Source organism: Acinonyx jubatus, chromosome A3 (assembly GCF_027475565.1).
Source record: "Acinonyx jubatus isolate Ajub_Pintada_27869175 chromosome A3, VMU_Ajub_asm_v1.0, whole genome shotgun sequence".
Taxonomy (NCBI): Eukaryota; Metazoa; Chordata; class Mammalia; order Carnivora; family Felidae; genus Acinonyx; species Acinonyx jubatus.
Genome location: NC_069388.1, coordinates 137425974 through 137448149, shown reverse-complemented (window position 1 = coordinate 137448149; position 22176 = coordinate 137425974).

Genomic DNA, 22176 nt, shown 5'->3' with positions numbered 1-22176 from the left:
CACGTGAGCCTGGTGCGTGGGGAGATCAGGAGGAGGCGTCCCACTCACCCCCACTAGGAAGGGTCCCTGGACAGCAGCCTCCCCGTCACAGGTCCAGGCACAGTGCCTGCTTCCCCAAGTCCCAGCCTCAGCTCCTCGCCAGCCCCTGAATTATTCAGACCAGCCAACCACGTCCTCCTGCACGACCAGAGGCCCCAGCCCCCTGTTGCCACACAGCCCGCCTCCCCCAGCCCTGCTCTGCTCCCCACCACCCGGGGCCCTGTGGCACCTGCCGGGCTGAGAGTAAACACGACCTGTCCAGTGGACCTGACACCTCCAGGGTCAGGGACCTGTGGTCAGTCATCCTGCCGCCCCGGGTGGAAATCCCTTCTCTCCCAGCGGGTAAGGATGAGCGGAGAGAAACGGACTTTCTGTGGAAAGACCCAGCAATCTCTTGGTGTATCAAGGGCACTTCGCCTCTCTCTGTGGTACGTTATCTGTTCAAACCCGGGCAAACACGATGATTATCTATGCCATCTTCGCACAGTTATTTCCTGAGACTCTACCAGGAGCCTTTCCGGCGTCCCTCGTGCCCAGAAAAACAAAAGGAAAAAAGCACCCTGCCTTCTGGAGCCCACATTCTGGAAGGAAGCGTGTGTCTGTCGGGTAGATGCATGGTGGCCAGTGACTGATAGGTGAGGGGACGGTGGCCTGGAGATGTGCGGCCTTGCGTGTCTGGCGGGGAAATCCAAGCCACGAGCTGCCAGGTGAGGTGGGGCCCCCGGAGGTCTGCTCTGGTAACACATCCTTCCTTTTGTAATTATCATCCATAGCTCTGGACTGACGCAGATTACCCTACGTACGAACACACATACTTTCCGTATAACCTGTTAGTTTTACTGGGTTTTATTGCTTTCCCTACATTCTGAGCTCAAGGATGTGTTTTTATCGGGTATTTTCCACTAGTACCTGAGACACATGCATCATGGGTGAGTGTGTGCAGAGGGAGGGAAACAGAGATGCAGGATTGGCTGCTGCGATCTGGACAATCCTCTCCGAGGTGGGGCCTGGGTACCGAACGGCCTTCGCCGTTATCTCCGGAGAATATTTCTGTGTTCAAAGAAAAGCCTCGCCTGCAAACTTGTAACTTGAGATCGGGTCCGTTTAGTGGGTCTGAGCACGTCTCCCCCTCAAACTAAAACCTTCCGCCGTCATTTGCTCAGAGCGAAGTCCTCTGGTGTGGCCGGCCGCTTCTGGCCCGGAGCCGCCCGCAGCTGCCCCTCCGGCCGCACCTGTCTCAGCCCCTTGCCGGCCCTGCCAGCCCCTCGACCCACACGACCGGCCCCACAGAGCTGGCGGGACTTCCCCCAAGGCACCACCAGGACGTGGGCACAACTTCCCTTCCAAGTGCTCGAGCCTCCTCCTCGTCCCTCCCCATCGTCTCTCCCGCTTGTCTCTCCTCCCGGATTCATGAAGGACCGTTTCTCCGTGTTGTACACCAGAGATACCCAAACACACCTGTTTGTGTGAATGACGGGCGAGTGATGAGCACTGAATACACAGTGTCGGTCCCGGGGAGGGTTCTCCGCACAGAGCACCTGCCCCCATTCGGCATCGTTCCTGAGTGCAGGCGACAAGCCCGGGTCTGACTCACCAGCGAGTGTGACTCTCGCCCGGGACACTCCGTCGGCTGAAGCCCCGTGAACTCCGGGCCAGCTGGTGGGATCACCGTCCAGCCCCGAGAGGCAGACGTGCCTTCCCTGCAGGTAAGCCCGGGCTCTGTAAATACTGCCGCCCAGAGACCCTCCGACGCGGACGTCAGCACCTGGGCTTCGTGGGGTATGAGTTACCCAATCATTCGCCTTTGAAGTGAATCAGTTTGATTGGCTATTTAATGGACTCAGACTGAAAACAAAATATCCATGAAAATCGTGGGTCTGCTATGTAAATACTTAATTTAATGGTGAGCCAACGCTCGTTTATGGTTCTGGAACCGTGGGGAAGTTGACTGAAACAGGACTATGTCTGAACTTGAGAGTGTGTCCGAGGGGGCGGGGCTCCGCAGCTAGCCGCTGGTTTCCTCTCTCTTGGCCAGGGAGGCTCGCGGCTGACTCTTCAGGCCCAGAGACGATGAGCGTTTCACAGCGTGGTTCCTCAGTTCCCTTTCCTGAAGCTAAGCCAGTTAACAATTCCACCAAGATGAGAGGGGACAGAACATGTTCCCCGCATTCTGTTTAACCAGTAATTCACCAACTACGAGGAGAGATTCCAGTTCATAATTTCAGGCCTTGTTTTCATGTTTGTAACAAAGTCAAGCATTCTTCGGGGCATGTGCGTTTCAGTTTTCAGAGAATTGATCCTGCATGTTTTTTGGCCATTTTTCATCTGGATTATTGGTCTTTTCATTATCGAATTGTGTATTTCCTGGTTTGTCCATTTTCCTTGAGGCATGGGACACTTAGGACACTAATCAAATCATGAATTTTTAATCCCCTTTTCAGTCACACCTAGAGCCATTTCCCATTCCAATATCACAGGACAATGTTCCCAGGCTTTTTTCTGGTGCTTATGTGGGCTTTGTTTTTACACTTAAATCTTTGATCTAAAAAAATTTATCGTGGTATAAATTGTGAGATGGTGACTATACTTATTGTTTTTATTAGAAGTACAACCTCGTGTTTTACTACAGTTTAAAGAGTTTTTATCATCTGGTGCCGTCCCTGAAGTTTGAAATCCAGCTGGGACCCGCTCGGGACCACGGCCCCTCTTCCTCTCCCTCCTGTTGATAGTTTTTTGTTATTCACATACTCAAAGCATGAAGTCAAGGGAAGCACGCCTAAAGTGAAACCAATTTATTTTGCTATTTATTGATTCTTATAAGTTATTTGGATGGGTGGAATTGTTTTTAAATTTTAGTCAAAAAATAAAAATGAAAATCAAAAGTGTTGTGGTCTCTAGATAGGATTTCCTGCGGGAAGAGTCTCTGTTCCTCGAGGAAATGCTGATTCACTTTCTGGGAAGGAAAGGGGAGGATGGACCCTGGGGAATCTTGTTTCACCAGAAGAAAGCCCACAAGGACTAGCACTTGTATTTCAAAAGTACTGAGCATGTGTTCCAGAAGATTCCTAGCAGCACTGTCTGTTATGACCAGAAATAGGAAACTACACAACATCCCCTTAAGAGTAAAATGGATAAATGGCCATTTATTCTCACGATGGATCACGATGGGTCCAGTGGAAGAACAGAAATGGCGCGTGGACCTGCGACGGTCGCGTGGATGAGGACACGGCACGTGGACGTGTGAAGGTCGTGTGGATGAGGACACGGCGCATGGACATGCGACGGTCGCATGGATGGGGACAACACAGATGTAGTGCCCACTGTCCTCTGCTGTTCCATGCTGGACGACCACTGCTGGGCTCAGCATTTGTCGGGAGAGGGGAGGAGGGAGGTGAATCTCCCTGGATCTCATTGCTGACCCAAGAGCCTCCTCAATTTGTAAAATCTCAGTAAGACAGAAACTTACGACACATACACCCTTCTGTAAGTTTTTTTTCACTTATTTGAAGTTTCTTGAAAAGTACTCAGGATACAACATAAATAGGCTTCCCCTGGGAGAGAATGGGACAGTTTTAGCATCAAGAGTGATAATAACATCAAGGGGCTGGAACACATCTATTATATAACGTTCCATGAATTATTAATGATTCTGAACAAGTAAAATCAAAGGAATCCGTGATCACTTGTGAGAAATACTAGAGAAATAAACCCTAACTTTGGAAATGGAAGGAAAGGGAAAGAGTAAGTCTCTCATACTGCCTTTCATATAAATTGTGTGCTTCAGAGCAACCAGATAGTTGATAAAGGGAGGTTTATCTCATGGAAATGTTTTCCCTAATTAGTAAGAAAACAATGGTAATATGAAAATATCACAAATTTGCTACCCATAACGAATTACTGGACCTAGGTAGTGATTATCAACCCTGGTTCACGGGGAGAGAGGTACAAGTGATACGTACAAGTACCTATGTATTTCTTGGCGGTGGTCTTGCCAAAAACATGCAGCATGGATTTGGTCCAGCATCTTAACCCGTCAATTTACAGGAACAGATGAAAATACTTAAAATGTAAACGTTAGGAATGCAATCAATGCCAGCTAATAGGACATCTATAAAACAAATGATCCAGTTTCTTGAACAAATAAATTATAAAGAAAAAAAGAAATGAAGGAGGAATATTTAGACTAGTAGAGTCTTAAGAGATATATTAGCCAATAATAATTTGTGGAATTTGTTTGGATTCTATTTCAAATATACAAAGTTCCTTAAAATGTATTTTAAATGTGTTAGAGCGACGATAGAATTGTGAAGAATGGGGGGATTGAGACATTATTGTTGATTAATTTCAAGTTTCATGTTGTCGGCATGTTCTGAAAACGTTTACAAGTCTTCCAGAAAAACATGGAAATATATAGAGCTGTGTACAGAAATACCCCTTAGCAACGTTAGCACAATTGCATAAGGAAAGAGTACAAAGATTTCATTGCAGCCTCATTGGTTACAGTGAAAAGAACAATCAGAATACTCAAATGGTAAGAAATGGACAATTCATTCGTGCAGAGAGGGAGCTGGGGAAGGTCATCTGTGCCGGGAGCTGACACACGGTAGCCAGGTGACCTAAGACTTCGAGTTCATTACGTTCCCACGTAACCTCCTCCACGTATGTATCTATCTTTTCCATAACAATAAGTTACATTAAAATGTAAGGATAAAACAAAATATTGTTTACAGACAACGGAGGATTATGATTATAAACCCACATCTAAAAAAAATTCCAAAAGACCATTTCAACCTGAAAGAAATCCGACACCACCACCTAAGTGAGTACAGAGGTTAACATATTAACAACAAAGTAAGATGTTGCTGAGTTTCATTAGGCTTTTGTTAAAAACAATAATAAGTTTGTTTTTAAAAGGTGGAATAAAAGAATAATTATATACATATATATTAAATAAAATATTGGCAAATCATACATACAAGTCTCTACCAAGAGACATAAATCCATCTTGAATAAGTAACATTTATCCCACGAATGCAGAACGTATGCAAGAAACGAACAACCTATCACGTAATTCATTGCCTTGACAAACTGAAGGGTTAAAAATAAAATTATCCCAATGGAATCAAGACGAAAGGGCAAAAGCACACATGTGATAAAGATTCAATTGGTCATAATGAAAACCCCGCCCCCGCCAGGGGTGAGCACCTCCTCCCCAGATTGACGATGTCAAGCAGGTGTCCGGCCGGGTGCCCCGACGAGGCCTCGGCACCAGACATTCCATTGCAGCCCACACGCGGGGCTCTCCTTGTGGGAAGGCTTTCGTTACAGATTCAATTTTCAGGCTACACCGATTTTACTCTGTTGTCCATCAGTCGGGTAAACATGGTTTTTAACGAGTTTATCTCACTAGATGGCTGTTATCATGCCCCCGTGTTATAACTTCAGTGTCTCCAGGACCTCTGCACGCTCCTGCGTGATGGCTGGCTTCGGCAATCGGGTCTCTTAATCAATTGACCTCGAGGCTCCTTGATTTACTGATCCTTCCAGCACACGTGATGGCTCATCCCTGTGCCTCAGTTTCCCATTCCACTTACTACTGTTGCTATCTTGATTATTTTCCGACGTGTGCACTGATTTTATTGATCTTCTTCCTAGGTCACTGGGTCACTGACTTCCTACTTCTATTCCTGTCTAAAACTGGCATTCGAAGTGACAGTTTCCTCTAAATACAGTTCCAATTGTCTCCCCTCGAATCTGGTAATGTTCTGTTTTCATTACGACTCGTAATTGTCTAATTTCTCTTATGATTTCTTTTAACCAATGGGTTGCTTAGTAACCTGTCAATTTCCAAACACTTGGAAATGTATAGATGACTTTTTGTCTTTAGTCTATTAGTTCTGTTTTGGTCACTCTGCATGATTTCAACACTGAGATTTACTGAGACTTTTAAAAAACAACTCAGCTAATGACCTGGCCCAGTGAAGGTTCCCCTTGACATGAAAGCATCTGTCTCTAAAGTTTGGGGCACAGTTTGTACAATGTCAACTAGGACAAGCTGACTGTTCAGATTACTTCAATCTGTATTAAGCTTGGTCTGTGTGTTAAAATCGCCAGGGTTACCACAGTGCTGTCTCTTCCTTCCCTTGGCCCAGCAACGTTTACTCTGTACACTGTGGAGCTCTGTGATTTAAATCATGTGCCCCTGGGGCACCTGGGTGGCTCAGTCGGCTAAGCATCTGACTTCGGCTCAGGTTGTGATCTCGCAGTTCATGGGTTCGAGCCCCACGTCAGGCTCTGTGCTGACAGCTCGGAGCCTGGAGCCTGTTTCTGATTCTGTGTCTCCCTCTCTCTCTCTGCCTCTCCCCTGTTCATGCTCTGTCTCTCTCCGTCTCAAATATAAATAAAAACATTCAAAAAAAATTAAATCATGTGCCCCTGAGGCTGTTGCAGTCGTGGTGAACACGCTGCGTGACCAGCACGCGCAGCTCCCGTCCGGGATGCGCGGTCTTCACTTCTGATTGACCGTCGGGCAGCCACCCTGGGTTTCCTATTCCTGGAGTCTCGACGGACAGCTGGCACTTGTCCCCATGCGGCTGTGACCACTGGCCCCCAGTCTGACTGCGCCTGCTTCACGGTTAGGACATTTAGCCCACTCGCCCTGAACACGGGGCCCTTTGCGACCTGTCCTCTCTTCTCGTTCCTTCCATTTCTTTTCCTGCTTTATTTCAACTTAAGTGAGAAAATGTTGATCATCCGTAATGTCTGTGGGCTGCTGGTCTGCTGGCCGGTTCCCCTGAGAATCACGACAACCGCCTGCGTGTCTCAGGGCGAGCCTGGTGTGACCCCCATTTCTCTGTGAGGTGGCCTCACAATGCTGCACATCACGTACATCCTCTCCTTCCCCGCTGGCCACCGGCCTCAATTTCAAGTTTGTTATGAAACAAACTCACCATATTTTGTTGTCATTTTTGTTTTGAATAGTCAATTAAGGTTCGAAGAATTCAAGAGAAGAAAGGAAAATCAGTGTTTTCACTTATTCCCCCACATTTGCTGTCTGCCGTGTTCGTCATCACTTCTGTGCACCCTTCTGGTTTCTTTCTGCTGGAACCCCCGTTCAGCCCGTAGCCCTTCCTCAGCGTTTCTGACACAGGACCCGCCAGGGGCGACTTTGTTCAGCTTTAACTCATGATACTATGTCCTAACTTACCCTTCATCTTCAAAAGATAATTTTGCTAGACATATTTTTGATTTGGCAGTCTTCTTTTCCAGGGACATTTTCTTCGGGACTCTGTGACCCCGTGATGTCACTGTCGCCTGTACGGAAGGGTCCGTTTCTTCCTCTGGCTGCTTTTTTAATCTTTGGTTGTCAGCATTGTCAGAGGGGGGTTGGTTGTCAGAGGGGGGAGGGGGCGCTTTCTTTGTGATTATCCTGCAGTTTGCTGTGCTTTCTGGCTCTGTGGATTGCTGTTTCGGATAAATTTGGGTCATTTTCTGCCAATGATCCAATGTATATATATTTTTTCAAATGTATCTGTCCTTTTTTAAAATGTGGTTTCCTTCCAAATTTACCCATACGTTTGAGTTTTTTACACTGTTCCTTCCACAAGGGATCTAGGCCTTGCTCCTTTTTTTTTTTCATTTTCTTTCCGTTTGAATGACGTGAACTCACATGCTGTGATTTTTCCTAATTCTTCCTTCCCGTGCTCAGTCTGCTTCACTTCCCACCAGTGAGGTTTTCACATCAGTTACTTGTTTTTCCCTTCTAGAAATTCAGTGTGATTCCTTTTCGGTCTCCAGAAACCATGGAGATTCCCGGTCTGCCCCAGGTGCTCGGAAAGCAGGGGCACAGGTGTGGGAGGGGGTGGGCGCTGGTCCAGGTGGAGGGAGTGGGGGGCTTCAGACCAGGGGCGTCACCACAGCTCGGGGGCGGACTGGCCTCCACTCGCCCGCAGCTGGGCACAGAGGTGCTCACTCTCTGTTACCTGGAAAACGTGGAGGGAGGGAGTGGAGGTTCTCGGGAATTTGAATTTTCGGCCACGTGGAAGTGAACTGGAGGGGAGAAAAGCGATTGGAGCAGGGGCCGGGGCCTCGTGTGGTGCCCCAACCCCCCTCCCAGCCAGAGCTGAGCCCACAGAGCTGAGAGCCAGCCTGACGGCAGGGGCCACCAGGTCATTGCTGAATCTGGATTTGAGATTTAGGGGAAAAGTAAAAATCAGGAATCACTCGGTTTTCCTGTCTAAGCTACTTGGTGAACGGAAGGGCTATTCGCTTCATTTCCATTTTTCTCTCTCTTGTCTTGTTAAATCAAATATAGACACAGTTTTGCTCTGTGTAGCCATTTCCCTGTGCTTCACACACCCAAGGTTACAAAACACTGGTCTTACGGCAACATAATCTCCAAAGCCCTTTCCTGACGTCACCACAAAGGGAGAATAGTTAGCTTTTTACTGGAAAGATCACTCACTCCTAAACCAGATCATCAAGCTTTTATTTACCACACATTATTAAAATCAAGTTACTATAGGGGCGCCTGGGTGGCTCAGTCGGTTGAGCGTCTGACTTCAGCTCAGGTCATGATCTGGTGGTTGTGGGTTTGAGTCCCGCATCGGGCTCTGTGCTGACAGCTCAGAGCCCAGAGCCTGCTTCCGATTCTGTGTCTCCCTCTCTCTCTGCCCCTCCCCTGTTCATGTTCTGTCTCTCTCTGTCTCAAAAATAAATAAACATAAAAAAAATTCCTTTGTAAGTTGACCCACTATGCAGTAAGCACCCACCTGGACCGTGTTTGTCTCAAATGCCCTTTTATATGCAGTGTCCAGTGAAATGTTTGCTACGAAAGACACAACTAGGTGATTTGCGTGGACACCCCCTCCATAATATAGAGTTTTCTGTAAGTAATAGTGTAAATCCTCTTTCCCTGATTAAGAAACTTCTGCTTTATTCCCCCATCATTCACAGCTTCCATCATGAGTGCTCAAAGGCTGCTTTGCATTTTGAGATGATGATATGTCATTATGTCAATACAGTGATCGTGTCTGATTGACTTTTCAGAGGTGAAAGGCCTTTCGTGTCCTTGGAATTTTGTATCCCAAGAACAGACATTTCATTTACCTATTTATCTTTTCTGGTGGGTTTGACTTGCGTATTTTAGGAAAATTCCAGCTATGTTCATAAAATTCCAGTCTATCAGGGACAGCCCGTGCTGTAGACACAGCCAATCAGGGACAGCCCATGCTGTAGACACAGCCAATCAGCAGTAGCCCTTCTGAGTCCACCCTACTCGGGGACCACACACCCATCACCGGTCCTCTGAACGCCCCCAGGTCCCACCAGCTTCCCCTTCCTGGCAGGACACTCTGCCCTTCTGACCTGTGATGTCACAGTGAGGCTCTTCAGTCCTCCTGGTGGTGGTGGTATGTATTTTTACCTGTGTGCATTTGAACCCCCAAGATGCAAATACAAAGGTATACATTCCACAATGACTTTCATGAACAAAGGGCGTTTGTTAAGGAAGAACAGGTCTTGGAGAGTTTTACAGTAAGCAGTTTGTTCAACACCAAGGAAATTGGGGAAAGTTACGTACAAACCACGCGTACCAGCAGCTAAGCGTAAGAGAAGCATGGTTTCCTCCACTAGCATCAGAGAAAGCGATCAAATAACTGTTTGATTATGAGGAATTCAAGCAAAGAGGTAGAACAGCTGCAGGGCATTTCAGCGCCCTTCCAAACTGCGATCCCACGTCTTCCAGCTCAAACGACTGAACCCATTGCCACCTGTCAGTACTCTGCCTCCAAAGTCACGATACACAGAGCATTTTCCTTTGTGCCATGTTTTTCTCATGAAAACGGCTTGTTTAGAAGGCAGATGAGCCTTCAGAAACAATAGCAGATTTTTCCCAAAGAGTCTTGTTGATGAGTTAGGAGTTAACGAGAAGAGATGTATCGTTTTCGACGGAAATGTCGCAGGTGTCGTGAAGGTGCAAACAAGTTTCTCAAAAGGGAAGCAGAGCCCGGAGGCTGGTTCCTGCCCTGAGGCTCAGTCAGCACCTGGCGGCCTCGCCGTGGACTCGCCAGTAACGACCTGGACCCGGTTCTCTCAGCACGTCCGCTGGGGAGACGGGCAAATCACTGAGTGGTGTGGTAGCCGGCTGGGACTCGGAGTCCTTCAGTTCCCCTGCGCTGTGAGTGTCCTCGGCTCATTTGAGGCCACGAAGCTATAATTGTGAGGATTCGGCTCCAGAAATTCTGGCTGGCTTTTTAAATAACCTTCTGAGTGAAACAGACTCACTTTGCTCACACTTCCTGTTACTGCTTTAGCAACGGAACCGTGCAAGATGGACAGAGAGCAGTGTCGCGAGGCCCCACCGCCGAAAGCCCCTCGTTGGAGAAGAGCCGGTGGAAAGGCACTCCACGCGATCGAGGACGTCTGAAATGTGCCGTGCCCGGCGAGCGGGAAAAGAACGTCCGCCTTCAAGCGGGTACTTTCTACGGCGCTGGCCACACGGTCTTTCAGAGCGCATCTCCTCCCGTGACGACTTCGGCTCCTTTACACGGTGTTAGCGGGTGCTCCCTGGGCGGGCCTCGCTGGAATCGACAGGTGCGCTGTTGGACAAGGAGGGGACCTAGCTCGATGGCGGCTCCCTCGTCTGCAGGGGACAACATTTTTGTAAGTCACCGGTCACAGTGGGGACATAATTCTGGAAACAGAAAGAGCCCTGGAAGACGGGCTTGCGTTCCCACATGGGCTTGGCAGGCTGTTCTCAGAGTCGTTACGGCTGCCGGCTCGGCATGTCTTCTCAGAAGTGACGTTCGGGGGACAGACAACAAAAAATGCTGCCGGTGACCCCTGTAGCAGCTGTTCCAATGCAATGGACACAAACAGTAACTGTAGGAATTTTACAAGCAGATTCTGCAAGTAAGAAAATGTGAAGGAAAACCAAATTATCGGGGCAATTATAACTAAAGAAAGAGATATAAAATCTGTATACTTATCATTTATTATAGATGAACAGCATACACTGTTATCTCGACGTATATTTGCACAGACAATTAGAAATGCGCCAGAGCTGGGGGCACCTGGGTGGCTCAGTCGGTTGAGCGTCCAACTTCGGCTCAGGTCATGATCTCGCGGTTCATGGGTTTCAGCCCCACATTAGGCTCTGTGCTGAGAGCTCAGAGCCGAGATAGAGCCTGTTTCAGATTCTGTGTCTTTCTCTCTGTCCCTCCTCCGCTCACACAGTCACTCTCTCAAAATAAATAAATAGACATTAAAAAAAGATTTTTTTAAAAATGATGGTGAGCCCTGGGGCATCTGGGTGGCTCAGTCGGTTAAGCGTCCGACTTCGGCTCAGGTCATGATCTCGCTGTTCGTGGGTTCGAGCCCTGCATTGGGCTCTGTGCTGACAGCTCAGAACCTGGAGCCCGTTTCAGATTCTGTGTCTCCCTCTCTCTCTCTGACCCTCCCCCGTACATGCTCTGTCTCTGTCTCAAAAAATAAACAAACGTTAAAAAAAAAAAAAGAAATGTCAAGGTGAGGAAAAGGAAGAGGTCTGAGAGGCTGTCATACCCAGAACATCCCAGGAGACACCACAAGCAGGAGCAAGGCGGTATTCTCAACCAAACAGGACTTCAGGTAACAACTAAAGAAATCCGAATAAAATATGGATTTTAGCCCATAATAATCACCAATACTGGTTCATGAATTGTCATGTATGCACAACACTAATGTAAGATGCTGTCAGATCTGGGTGTTGGATACACAGAACTCACTAGACTGTCTGAAATTTTTCTGTAAATGTAAAACTATTCTAAAATTTCAAAAAGTTTATCTTCAAAAGTACTTTATATATTTTTTAATGTTTATTTATTTTTGAGAGAGACAGAGACAGAATGTGAGTGGGTTAGGGGCAGAGAGGGAGGGAGACACAGAATCGGAAGCAGGCTCCAGGCTCTGAGCTGTTAGTACAGAGCCTGACATGGGGCTCGAACCCACAAACCGTGAGATCATGACCTGAACCGAAGTTGGACGCTCAACTGACTGAGCCACCCAGGCGCCCCAGTTTTTATTTTTTTTAATGTTCAAAAGTACTTTATAATAGATAAAAGACTTTACGAATATAAAGTACCATACAGCCTATTATGAATCAATATGGACTTTGTAATCTTTTATTGTTTGTTTTTTTCTACAAAATTGCAACTGAATTAGTGGTAAGCTTTCTGAAAGTCTGTCTTTTTAATGTACTGGTTGAATTTCATTTTACCGTTCTTTCCTGTCTCCAGAGGCTGACAAGAAAAAACAAAGATGAATTAAAACTTTGGTAGATCTGTAATTTTCCATATATCATCAAGCAATGAAAACATCAGCCAAAAATTGAAGATTGTAATTTAGCCTAACTTTATCACTAATGCACGAGCAATGCATTTAAGCAATTTAAATTACTAGCTAAGTGTTACACAATAAAGCTGTTGCTTTTTTTCTGAGTCAAGTATATACATTTTATAATGGACCCGTAGCTTCCAATGTTCACAGCAGATAACCATCAAATCTTTGTGGAACTGGCCCGTTCGGGTAACATTCTTTCCCTCCACGACGCGCCCTCCACCCCCATCTCTCAACCCTGCCGTGGACTCGTCAGATGGTGGGGGTTACGATTTTCTGTGATCCTTGCCCTTTTATTTTATCACTGGGTCAACATTAGATTTCACGATTTAAAATAATTTCTGTCTCATAGGAGCCAGCTAATAGGTCAACAAAGAGAAGGAATTTTCCAGAAAGTCTAAGTGGAACATACCGGGGTGCACCTGTGTTTACACCTGCAGGTGCCCATTGCACAGGATGCTTCTGCTTTCTAGAAGCTTCTGCCTCCAGCAGCTCCCTCGGTTTAGAAGGAGTGTCAGGAGTCTGCTCTGGTGAGTTTGGTCAACAACCTTGACAAGTGACAAACCACGTCCCTGTGTGCGTGTGGCCTCATAAGGACATGGTCCCACTGGAGAAGAGGCCACCCCAGCAGCCCCGTTCTAACAGAATCGTCTCTGTAAAGGCCCCCAATGCTTCCTGGGGTCAGGACTTGGCGTGTACATCGTGAGGGGACACAGTTCAGACCATAACACTCTGACTCTCAAAATAACGCCAAGAACACATTTTCTGAAAGTGCCTCATCACAGCCTTCTGAATACAGGTATCTTACGTGCAAAGTATAGTTCTCCCCAAATTGGAACCTGCAAGAATCCTTCCAAGAGACCTACTCCTTCATTTCTGGCAACGCCCCGGGGCGATGCTCACATCTCGTGAAAAATGCACACAAGTCTGGTCCTCTTTGGAGAAACTGTAACCAAACGAAAGCCCTTCTCTGTGAATCCACAGCGTCCTTACTGGGGGCACTTCATTCTTACAGATGCTCCTGCCGGGGACCCGCACTGTCCGCACCGCTGGAGCCCAGACGGCACTCTGACGGCTGCTTCGCTCGTCCTGGGGCCTGGTTCTCCCCTCCATCCAGTCCTGAGTGTCAGCCTCTAGCTTCTCCGTGTGTGTGGCTTCGGCTTCGTAAGCGCACGGCCGCCCAGGGGTGGAGGGACTTGGCCGGCGTCGGCCCCGCTCACACTTCCTCATGCTCACACTTCCTCACGCTCACACTTCCTCACGAGCTTGCTCATCCGCAGTAAACCCGGACCACAGCCGCGTCCCGGGTCTCACGCTGGGGCAAGCACACTCAAGCCGACTCTCGCTGAGAACACAACAGAAGTCAGTGGTTTCCCCACGACGGGGGAGCCGCGGCCGGGCCCCCCTGACACCGAGCCCCTGGCCTCACGTCGTACCTTCCGGCAGCGCTGACGTGTCCCGGATTCTCCAGGCGGCCTGACTGCTCTGCTCGGCCCGGGGATGGACCCCCAGGCGTCTCCCCCCCCACACACTGTGACAGCGTCACCCCTGCCTGCCAACCCGCCGCAGGTCTCCCAGGACAGGACGGTCTCGTGAGCTGGCCCGCCTGGGACACAGCACCACACCCACGGCTAGCGGTTTCCACTGCCGAACGTCCGTGTTTCCCCATCTGTTCCAGGAGATACACCAATCTTACTAGTTGTGAGGATCCCCCCTTTAATTAAATCCCACAGAAGGGGCACAATGATGTGACCCTGTGATTCCAAGACTCGCATCAGCTACACAGTTTAATCGCCTTAATCAGGAGTGATAACGTTCAGTGATTGCAAACCCTTTCGTAAGCTCAGGTTCACAGTCGTAGCTGGTTACATGGGGTGATGTAAAATGCATTCGAGACTCAAATCCTCCCCCAACTAATTCCAGACCCTCACATCACCGTCTTACATTACACACGTGCCCGTGTGTGCCAGGCTTACGTCCTCGGGTTTCTGTTCAGTCACGGGATCAACACAAGCACAGGATGTGTTCGCTCGGCCAAGAGACGTGTCGCAGGGTTTCACGAGCGGCCGTTAACATGCACACACGAGAGAAAGTCAGAGCCCCTGCAGACCCTCTCCCGCCCCCAGTCTCCTCCGCTCGACCTCAGCCCACAGCCTCGTGCTTCTGGGTCACACGGGCGGGAACTGCAGGGGCACCTGCTCCTTCCCTGGCCGGTCACGGTGACGTCACACCTTCTCTGGCAGGTGTCCTTGGGTCAGGCCCCTGCTGCTGCTCTCCTCTCCCAGCCGCTGCCAGAACCCCAGAGACGATGCAGGTCGCATACTCCCCTGCCAGGCAGCTCTCTTACCTTCGTTGGTGCTTTCTAAGTTTTGATTAACTGTCTCCAGCAAAGCTTCATTAATTTGTAACAAATTCTTACTCAGCGGCCTCATGGATAAAACTGATGAAATCAGGGAAGCTCTGATTGAAGCTGGGCCGGTGGGGGGAGAATCAGGGCCGGCGTTAGGGACCCCCCGCCCCCGCCGCCGCCCCAGAGCAACGCAGGCCTTCAGGGAATTTCGGGGAATTTAAGAATCGGAGTAAAGAAAAGCTGTAAGAGGCATCACTGCACAACCCTGGCTTTGCCGAGAAAAAGACAAACATCCAGGAAAACTCAGCTGAACGCCCGATGGAGCCACAAAGTCTACAGGCTGAGGTGCACCTGAAGGGACACCTGACGGACACATATGTGATTCCCTCTAAATGTCCTGCGTGGGGCCCAGGCGGCGGGACTGGAGTCTCTCGACGGCCGTGGGGACAGCAGGGCCCCTCCTTCCGTCCGCCTGCCAGGGCCTGGAATGGGGCAAGCGGACAGCACAGGTGCACGCTGGAGGACGGGGCAGGGCGAGGCTCAGGAACGACCGTGTGGCGGGTCTGGGACAGCAGTGACCGCGGGAGCTCTGGCCCTGACACGAGCCTGACCGCAGCCCCCGTGTGAGCTCGGGCTTTGGAACCGGCCGGGAAAAACAACACAGGGAAACCAAAGGACGGTGGGTGTTTGGTTCTAACCGCACCTGACCCTCCATCTCGGAGGTCTTCAGAGCCCAGGTGCCGGCTGGAGGCCCATGGCAGGGAGGCTGCCCGCACCCGGGTCTCCCGGCACCTCCACCCGGGTCCCCCCACACCCAGGTCTCCCCTTCCCCGATGGAACTGTCATAAAAATATGTACGTTTTACTTATCTTGGGGAAAAAAAAGAGAAAATCTGGCCTCTTCCGCGGAACGCTTGTGGGGTGTGGGCTGTCCCTGTTCCCACAACCCACGCAGGAGTCCAGGGGTCAGCTGCGCCCCCCGTATTACCGCCTGCTCTGTCCGCCTGTCCCAGAGGGCAGCAGTTTTGATTCTGATCCAGAGGAGAGGGTTCAGACATTCAACGCCAGGGACAGAGACTTTATTACCTGACGGGCTGCTGGGCACCTTCTTGTGGGAGAGACGATGGTAGGAGGGAAGAGAGACAGAGACGGGGAGAGACAGAGAGAGACAGAGACGGAGAGAGACATGGAGACAGAGTGACAAAGACGGAGGCACAGAGACAGAGAGCCCCTGGCGGCTGCCGAACGTGGGAAGGGGAGCCCGGACGAGGGAGCCGTCGCCCTTATTGCTTGAGCACCTGATGTGCGCTGACTACAGGGTGGGCACGGCCCTTACCACACTCAAGTCTCCCGGGGGCCCAGGAGTTGCTATTTTGTTTTCTCCACAGGGAGCGAGGCCTAAGGGGACACCCGACCCCCTGTCACGCGTGTACGTGCTGCTGGCGATGCCTCGGTCCAGGCGCCCGCTGCGGGGTCTGGACCAGGGCCCCCAGATACATTTTGGAGACGTCACCATTTTAATCAAGTAAAATCGATCGGTTCCTAACCTACAAGAACATACGTTGCCAAAATTTTGCCACACCTGAGAAATTTCCGTTTTTATTTAGAGGCAGAGTTTGGCTCCAAGGTATTTTATGTACCGTGACTAGCATTTGATTTGAGAGGACGCGCGGACGGAGGGCTAACCGCTCTATGCTCCTCACAGCTGGTTACTGGGGTACCTCACTCACAACCCCACGAGGGGTCACCCCCACGAAAGTAAAATGGGGGTGAGCTCTCTTCACAAAGTAAAATCAGCACCGAAGGAAACTGGTTTTCTGTAATTTTAACCTGTAGACACTTCATACCGTACGTTGCAAGTTTAATGAAAACCTTAGGAAAGATGGTTTTGACTCCATTTTAACAGCAACCAACCTCTTGCCCATCAAAACAGGAAAAAGACGCTATGGAAGAAGTGCCAATAAACGAGATCGACAAAACTCAGAGCAGTTAGGGTGCTGAGGTGAAAACAGACCCCACAAATGCATGTGAATCTCGTCACCAGTTAGACCTGCTTCCATACTAACAACTTGGTGTATCACCCACCCGGACAGCTGACCTTGCCGAATGCCCGCAGGATGTGTTATGACACCAAACTTGCTGTGAGAATTTCCCCATGACAGGGTCCAGGGACCCTGCCAACCCCGAACGTACAAGGACGTCAATAGCCTGTGTTTCTATCCAATCACCTACAACGTTTTTTATTTCATGTTTCAATGCTCAGCAAACAGACATGTCAATAAAATGTACGAGTGATTCTGGTGAAACAACTTGAAAAACACACTGTTAGAGGCAAGGAGACTTTACTGTGGCGATTTGGAGTAGATGACCCACATCTTCACTGTTCTCTGTCCTTCCAGAAACATCCCTGACTTTGCTCACATGCGTTACAGGCCTGTTACCCACTAATCATTTGGCTGAGTGTCTCCGATCTCGACGCAATCTCAGGTTCTCACCCCCAGGTGCCCAGGACCTACGTGCCTGACCCCGGAAGATCCTCATGGCCTGATCTGGTGAGTACTGTGGCAGCCAGGTGCCCTGTCTTACAGGTGGCACAGGGACGGGGGAGAAGGAGTCGGGAAGTCGGGAAGGTATCCCGGAGGGGACAGTACTAACTGCAGAATGAGAAGAAGGATGGGGCCAGGCTGGAGGCACGGAGAGGGGCCCTGATACCGTGGTTACTGGTGTAGGGATCATTCCAGGCCTGCCAGACCCAGGCGGGAAGCGGCCAGGGGAGCGGCAGTGGGGTGGGATCGCTGGCCCTTATCCCTGGGCCTCAAGCCCTTAGCAGCTTCCTCATCCGTCCCCCGATGCATCCATACAGAACCTCCCTCACCCTTAAAACGCCCTCCTTCAACTCAGTCAGGTCCCACCTGGGACGCTCTTCGTCTGCAGGAACATACCTGAACACCGAGAGCATCCGTTCCAGATGCTGCCTCCGTTAAAGGTTAACTACGTCACCCTTGGACCTTGGAGACTTCTCACAAAGGCATTTCAGTTCCAGGAGTGGAGGAAGGAAGGGTATTTCTTTCCATCTATGCCAGAGTTACAACCACACGGATTTCCTTGTTTGTGTGCGGGTCTTTCATCGATACGGCCAGCCTTCACGGACACTCTCAAATGACATTACAGAAAAACATTTCATCAAAGTAAAAATAGTTACAAATATGGCTGTAAACCAGCTTTTAAGAAAACCACTCCATAACCAGGTAAATGGCTCACAAACGTCCTTCTTTATGTGGGAACGTAAACTGATTTTTCCCAATTGCATTCTAAAAGGTAGAATTTTTTTTTTCAAGCACAAAGTATTCTTGTGTAAAGTGGCTCCCAAGCTAATCCTGACTAAGGGCCCTGGTACCCTCACAATCAAAGAGAAGATACATATAATTTAACCTGAGCACATGTCTCCTATGATCTATTTACTCACCAGATTAAACGTTTCAGGTATTTCTTCACAGTCTCTGCTTCACCTCGGATTCACAGTCACACACGTGTAGAGGTCGACAGAAACACAAGTCCAGGCTACCGGACGGGGACCGTTTTCAGCTGCTTAATTGTGGAGAAGCCCCCGTAGCTCCAGAAGGAGCCTCGGTGGTCACTGGTGCTGATCAGCTAGAACCTTCTTTCGGTTCTCCGTGTTAGAAGGAAGCCAGCTCAGCATCCAGGGGTCAGCATCCCCCGATAAGTGCTTTATCTGTTCGCGGCAATCTGCTTTCCCCGCTGAACCGACAGCTCCTTGCTCACAGGCGCTCAGGGATGGAGCTCGGCTGGGAGCCTGGGGAGCGGCCACGGTGAGAACTAATTCGCTGGGGAAAAGAGAAAAGGGTACGTGAAAAACCCAAGTTCAAATGTGGAATGTCTAGAAATCAGTTTGTTCTGAAAATGGCCCAAACGAGCTAGTAAACGCCCAGCCGGTCGGATTCCACTGAGGACCATGTCTGAAGTTTTCCGAGTCTGTATTGATCATAACACATGACCGTCTTCTGAAAACCACAAGGACTGAGCGATGCCAGGCGCAAGCCAGGCCTCACTCACCATCACGAGCTGCCCCTTGGCCCCGTCGGCCCCGCTCCCACTTACCGAGCTGGCACCGTGCACGTGCCTCCGGGTGCTGCGGGAGGACGTGTGGGCAGCCGCGAGCTCCGGACCACCCCGAGCATCCCGGGGCTGAGCCGGGGGCGTGAGGCTCATCCGCTCCAGCCGCCACCTCCGACGCGGCCATCAGGGAAACCATCTCATCCTTGGAAGCACAGCCCTTCCGTTTAAAGTGACCAGAGTGGCTTCTGTTGCCCGCGGATACTGGCTACTTCTGTTTCCACACTCTGCCTGTCACTGACACACTCCCACCGTTCTGCTGGGGGACAGGAAGCACTAAGGCGGCCACACCACCCGCGTGGCCATCAGTCTCTGTGAGGCTGAGCTCATCCGCGAAGTAGGGCAACATGTTCACTTAGCCACAAAACACGGTTCCCTGCGCCAATGGAAAGCGTAACGGCTTTCCTCCTTCACCAGAATCCCAATCCCAGCGTTTTAATCCCAGATCCCTGGGAATTCTGAACGGGAAAGAGGAGGAGGGGGAAAGGCCACAACAAACAGCCAGCTTGTCTGTGCTCCAGTGGCCGTGATCTCGGTGTCGGCGGATCCGGGGGACGAGCAGGCGGGCAGAGAGCACAGTCCGCGGTCTTCTGCGCCCTGTCCTCGCCCCCTGCAGGCTGCACCAGATGCAGGTGCCTTTGCGCGGCCGCTGGACCGACGCCGGGGGCATCTCTGACTCACGCGCACCCTCAGTTTACCCTCTGCCCTTCGCTCCCCGTCAACTCCTCCTACTTTCCAGAAAAGGACTGCCAGGCCGAGGGCAGAGCCCCCCGGGGCTTCCTCAAGCCTGGGCCCGTCTGAACAGCCGGCAACGGCCCTCAGTGCATCTCTGCTCGCGCCGAGTCCTGTGGATGCTGTGCTGAGCCGACCCTGACCGCCTGGCTTCCTCACTCGGACAGTGACAAGTACGACCAGGCTCCAAAACGGAGCAGGGCGCAGGGTGTGACCACGTCCGGCACTGGCTGCCAGTACAGTCATCCCCCTGCAGAAACAGCCACTCCCTGTGTCGTTCCCGAGCAGGAAACTCTGGATGTGGGAGACGGTTTACTCTTGGTATCTTGGCCCGTGGAGGTGACTGAGACTTTGACTTCGTAGCTCGAATACCCAAGTGATGCCTTCTGCCTTTTAAAGTTGTACTTAGGGGCACCTGGGGGGCTCAGCCGGTTGAGCGTCTGACTTCAGCTCAGGTCACGATCTCGAGGTCCGTGAGTTCAAGCCTCGAGTCGGGTTCTGTGCTGACTGCTTCGGATTCTGTGTCTCCCTCTCTGCCTCTCCCCTGCTCACACTCTGTCTCTTTCTGTCTCTCAAAAATAAATAAAAATGTTAAAAAAAATAAAGTTATATTTTATTTGGTTATTTATAAGACAAGATACTTCCATTTTAATTATAATTGCTTTATGGATTATCACAACGATTATATGAATATTTAATACAACTTTATGGTGTTTTCCCACAGTATCTTGAAAATTAGCTACTATGTATCAATGTTAATAATTCATATTCATAAATGCAGTTTGACTTTCATTAGCAAAATGTGTAAGCATATTACTGGAAATATGAGCACTGAGAATTAGTCAAAAGAATTCTTTACTCATACAAAAACCACAAACAGCTTAAATGTCTAAAAATTTCTTAGATAAAATCTCTATGTTGATATTTTAAATTTTAGTAATTTTTAAAGAAATCATGGTTTCTATTTCTCATCTACAAATATGCTCCCGATTTCTAAGCTCACGCGCCCCAGGATTCTGTATGCTTTTCAGACACAGATTTCCGTGTAATGAGATGCCCCTATGCATTGGGGTTTGAAGGACTTAATTTTGGTGTTGATTTTCCATTAATGTTTTAGCTCGTACCTCATGATGATTTCAACACCAACAGGTACAAATTTTCGTTGTCATGAGCCTTCTAAGTGTTACTTCCCCCGACAACGACAGAGATACTGGGGAGTCTCCATTCTGTGCGCATGAACTTCTAAACCTGGGCACAGGTTCGTACCTGGAGCGTGTCCATCAGGAGAGCCGGCCTGACCGCTGGGTTGTGCTGGGTCCTGGGGTCGCTCCTTGGTTGCAAACTGAGTTTGCTGCCGTCGGGGGGCACTCGGGACCCACTCCCTGGCCCGGGGTCCCCTCTCCTCGTCCCTGAACAGCCGACCCATGGCCTCTGATGGCAGAGGTCACACCTGGGAGACCCTACCTGGTCTAGTCTCTTTATTAACAGCTGGTTTTATTTAACCACCCTTCATTCACCACGCAGCTCCCCAAGAGAGGCATCTGTGCTGCTGGCCACTGTATACATGGCCTGGGATACAGTAGGAGCTCAAGCAACAGTGAGTGGCTTTTTTCAACTTCCGCCCAGCATCTAGTGGTCACGGCCCAGCCTGGCCCAGTCCCGCCCTCCTCCCTGACCTGGGGCCGATGCACACACTGTGCCCTGAAACTGGCAAAGACGCCCCACCCCTGCCCCCAACCCTGGGCAGAGGGGCGGGCCGCTTCTCACGGAGACAAAAACATGGCAACGACTGAAATACGGCCAACCTTCAGGTCAGCCCTTGGAAAGTTGCGGCTGACTCAGGCTGGGATGCTGGCATCTCCCTCCCAGCACAGCTGAAGGGCCGTGAAGCTGGCCCCACCCCAGCCCCACCCAGGGACCACCCCAGGCGGGTGTCACCGGTCTCTCTGTGACAGCTGCCTGACTGTCCCAAGGCAGGTGTCACTGGCTAGTCTCTGAGATGCCTCTGGAGGAGCTCCATCCAGTGAGGAGGTTTCAGGCTGTGTTTACTGACTTGAATTTCCTCTGTGTGTGGATCAGTCTCCACCCTGCGAATTGCCCCTTGAGGACACGAGCTCCCAGACGTAGGTGGGGGTATGTGTCTCCCCAGGGACTCCAGCCCGACACCCCTGGGGAACCCATGCTGTGCAGATTTCAGGCTGACCCGGCGAGCAGTGTCCCCCTGGGCTCAGCCCTGGTGCAGGGGCGAGGCACAGAGGGCCGCCGAGCCCACGTGTGCATACAAGGTGTTATAGCCCTGTGACCTTGGGTGTCCCTGTCCTTCGCCAGCCTCAGGCTCCTCATCTGCAAAATGGGAGATTTCACTAGCTGAGTCCCCAGCGGTAACGCTGTCCTGTAGCTCAGGCGCTGAGTCGCACCCAGCGGGACAGCAAACACTGCGACTCCTCGTAACGAAGGTGAGGCTGGGATCAGCCTTCCAAGAAAGAGGGAAATCTGGGGGAGCAGATGCCAGGACAGACCGCGGGCAGCAGAGTGTAGACGCTTGGG